Raw genomic sequence first — 4,184 nt, 5'->3', positions numbered from 1 at the left:
ATATATGTTGGGTTCTACACTGAGACACTTAGTTACGGGTACCCACATTAATGAACAAAGCAGGCTGAACAACTGAGCAAACTGCCAAATAGGAATTATAACAGGAAATGTCCAAAGATATGACTGTAAATAACGAGATGGCCACAACATTACATTCATACAGAGTATTTTAGATTGTCATTACTCATCCCTGTCTACTCGGCATCGTTCTGTACTTCCCGAAACCCTTATCATGATATATGGTGTATATGGCTCAATCGGTAGAGAGGTTGCCTGCGGTCCTACTGGACCCAGGTTCAAATCCCCGCTGGGGCAGGGAACTGTTTAAGGATTTGAATTTCTTGTAAAGCAGACTTTACCGGTCTAACAGAAGACCCGCCAACATGTAAAAATACCCCCGCTAATACCAATACACCAGTCCTGTATGAGACAGCCCTAGCATGTATTCAGTATGGATGGTGGGTATTAGCGCCGAAGTGGTGACATGTATAAGTATATAATATGTAGGAGGACTACTTTTTAGAATTCCGTAAAACAAATAATTGCTGATCTTTCACAAGTCCCACAGGGATGTCAAAAGAACACATTCACTAATGCCATTACACTGGTCCTGCATAAGACAACCCTGCCAAGATTTCAGTGCGAACGGTGGGTATTACAGCCGAAGTGCTGACACGTGAAGGTGTGTGACACACAAAACTTGGCCTCAGGAAATGGACTATCAGGTTTATGTTCGGAGTTGGGCACATTATAAACAACTCTTTTCAGGATGTTCAGATCACTTAAGATCCAGAGATGTAGTTTCATGTCAACATAGATCCACCCTAGTCACTGTTTATCATTTCATGCAAGTTCAGACCCAAATAGATCAACACGGCATATTGCGGGGATTACAGGTACGGTAGGTCACATTAAGTCAAGTGAGTCGACCCAAGCAATAACGATCGATTCAGGTCATGCTTACCAATCAATGTGCCAAAAGCCAACACAATGTATACTGTGGCTTTTGTGATGGAATATTTCAGGTCTTTCAGTGCTGGGTGGGTTGGATAAAGACGAGAGGACAGACTGGGACGGAATGGTGGTGGGTGGTACGGCATGCAAGGAGACGTATTTGATGTGGAGATGGGCGTTGTAGGTAGGCTGGTAAGGTGAATGTGAAAGGTAAAGTATTAAAAAAACAAACAAAAAAGGGTGAAGTGGTAGTTGGACAGGATGGGTGGTGCAGTAGGAAACAACGAGTAGAGTTAACGAAGATAGGCAACATGGACAGTCGAACCAGATATGTCGCAAAGTTGAATGGCAGGAGCGTAATAAATGGGATGGGTGGAAATGAATAGGGAGGACGTGTAAGGATGGTGGAAAGTGTCGGGATGTGTCCAGGGTAAGACGCCCTATGAAATTTGGCATTGTTTGTTAGCTGGCTCTTGGATGGTGTTGACTTAAATCTAATCTTTCTTCAACCAGGAAACAAATATGCCAAACGAGTAGAAGACGAAGGAAATGAAGACAGCGGAGAACAAGGGCAAAGGCAACAACAAGAACCCCAACAAAGTTAGTGCCGCACTCATTTACTGTGTGTGTGTGTGTGTGTGTGTGTGTGTGTGTGTGTGTGTGTGTGTGTGACTCTATTCTGTTCCTGAGTCAGTACTTTTATTTATGGTTAGGAATGGCACAGTTAAGGAATGTACAGTGTATGATGTGAGTGCTATAGAAGAAAATGTTTTTAGAAGGTTTCATCATAGTACAAGACAGCTGGGAGTAGAACGGCTATGGGTTAGTATTGCCAGCAAGAATCTCTCTCTCTCTCTCTCTCTCTCTCTCTCTCTCTCTCTCTCTCTCTCTCTTTTTTTTTTAGCGAATATTAGTTCTGGCTAGATTTAATCCGTTCCGTAATCTTAAAGAAGAGTTGTACTACAGGAATAAGGTTATCAACTGTCTTCAGCTTAATAGCCCTAACAATTTGCAGACCACTCCTATAATCACTTGTATAATTCAGGATTCTCTCTCTCCCTCTCTCTCTGTTTTTAACTTAGCAATCTAGGCCACATGCATTACGGACTACATATTTCGAGTGGATAGTTAAACCATGAAGTGAAGCCGAAAAGTTTGAAGGCTTGAATGAAGAGTGAAAGGATGTAAAGCAGAAATGGCGCCAGTGTAGTCAGTATCAGAGGGAAGGGTGTGTAAAATGATGAGACAGTTGTGGTGTAGTGTATGCTTAAGAGGACACAGGCAATGGTGTGGGCATGGTGGCAGAGAGAAGGGGAAGAGGACGTGCGGGGAGGGTGGGGTGGGGGGAACTCTGGTCGTATTCTCGTCGGTTAAGGAGGCTCCCTAGTACCTCTTCCTTAGCGATTTATTTTTAGAGATAGCTGGTTAATAGCCTTTCGTACGATATGTATGCAAAGCGAGGCGATAATAGAAAGCTTACATAATATAGAAGAGGGCAGTAAGGTGCAATAAGCAAAACAAATCGCTCAGGAAAATGTGCCAGGGAGTTTCCTTAATCGACGGGAATACGGAATCCTGTTTCAAATCTAGCGCCAACTGTAGTCCTTACGTGGGGCTCCTGTTGGCGAAGAGGCAGAACATTATGTCGTAGCCTTAGTGGTGATGGGAATGCGCTCTGCCCTTCTCCACTAACACCTTGAGTAAGTATGGAGAGCAGGTGCAGTGGGCCAGAGTTGTTTTACACCTTTGCAGCCAGATCACAGCATACAGTATAGTAATGTCTTTCCCTCCATTCCAGTCTGTGTTGGATTGGTACCGTTTATTGTGATCATCGTAGTTCTGGCATTGCTATTAGTAACGGCAGTGATCTCTTGTTGTGCCTACCGGAAAAGGGCGCTAAATGCAGGTAAGTCCTAGAATTACATCCAAACATAATTATTATTTTAGATAGATATAATCAGTGTAATTATAACAGTGATCAAATAATTTTAATTTAGAAAGGGATGAAACAGCATTATCAGCTCTGCAAGCTGGATAATCGCCTCCTCTTTGACTTGCTGATTAATGACTGTTCTGCCTTTCTGCTCTTTACTGAATGTATACCAGATGGTCAGGAATGTCAAAGCTGCCTATGATGGTGCAAGGGTACCGACAAATGAGAAAGGAGGAGCTTCGTGAGATACTGGGGGTAAAATAGCACAAGTAAATAAATACATAAATAAATAAACAGAAGAGCTGGTTGAGGTGGATGCAAGAAAAGCATTTGTATAGAGGAGTGTGGGAGTATACCAAGAGTATGGACTGTGTAAAGAGTTTATTAAAGAGGAAAAAGAGGGAAAAACGGTAAACTACACTGAAAATAACTGCTTTGGAAAAGGTACTACAATTGACGAATGAGCGTGGAAATGAAAGAAAAAAGTGAAGACGTAAGAGCTGGGAGTAGTGGGATGCTGAATAATGGAATAATGGGAGAAAAATAAGGAGCAGATGGAAGGTACACTTTGAAAGGCTGTGAATGATAAGAGGAGAGACTAGTGGTGTAGGCCTACATGATTGTTTTAGTAGTATGTAAAAAAAAAAGTTAACTCTAGACGATTTTACTTGGCTTTGGGAAGACAATTAATTTTTTTAGGGACTGTGTCAGAAACAGTCTCAATTCACCTCTCCACAAACTGATTTCTCCCCCTAAGCTGAATAGAATCGTTTACGGTGAATGCGGCAAGAATGCACTATTAAGATATCTGCAGCACCATTTGATGCCAGAGTGCTAAAGTAGCCTAAGTTTTTTGCTTCTATGTGTCCCACACAGAGAACAAAAGCCACCAGGATCAAGAACTAGAGAACAGAGGACCAAACAAGTACTCCTTAGGCAATCTCACACGTTGCGACAGCGAGAACAGCTTGTACGAGTCAATTGGTGTCATTGGTGGACAGGCCCAGGCTTACCATACAGGCACGTAACTGGCCCAAGCTCACCATACAGGCACGTAATTACCCCAGACTTACCATACAAGAACGTAATTAGCCCAGACTCACTTTACAGGTACGTAATTGGCCCAGACTCACTATACAAGAACGAAACTGGCCCAGACTCACCATACAATAATGTAATTGGCCCAAACCCACTATACAGAAACGTAATTGGTTCAGACTCGCCATGCCAATATATCAGTAGGCCAGACACGCTACACAGCAAGGCGTCGCATGTGCGGGAGTAATAAGTCAGAGAA

The 4,184-nt window shown here is 42.8% G+C and overlaps 1 long non-coding RNA gene across 1 annotated transcript; it reads left to right on the top strand.

Moving 5' to 3' along the window:
- Positions 1 to 1,520: 1,520 nt before the first annotated feature.
- On the top strand, positions 1,521 to 3,839 carry LOC145398270 (uncharacterized). Its single transcript, XR_013897110.1, has 3 exons — positions 1,521 to 1,554; positions 2,753 to 2,860; positions 3,764 to 3,839. It is a non-coding gene; the product is annotated as an uncharacterized LOC145398270 (long non-coding RNA).
- Positions 3,840 to 4,184: the final 345 nt, after the last annotated feature.

This window comes from Coenobita brevimanus, chromosome 5 (assembly GCF_032717465.1).
Source record: "Coenobita brevimanus isolate Jiangsu-jjx chromosome 5, ASM3271746v2, whole genome shotgun sequence".
Taxonomy (NCBI): domain Eukaryota; kingdom Metazoa; phylum Arthropoda; class Malacostraca; order Decapoda; family Coenobitidae; genus Coenobita; species Coenobita brevimanus.
This window is presented reverse-complemented; position numbering and strand designations above follow the sequence as displayed.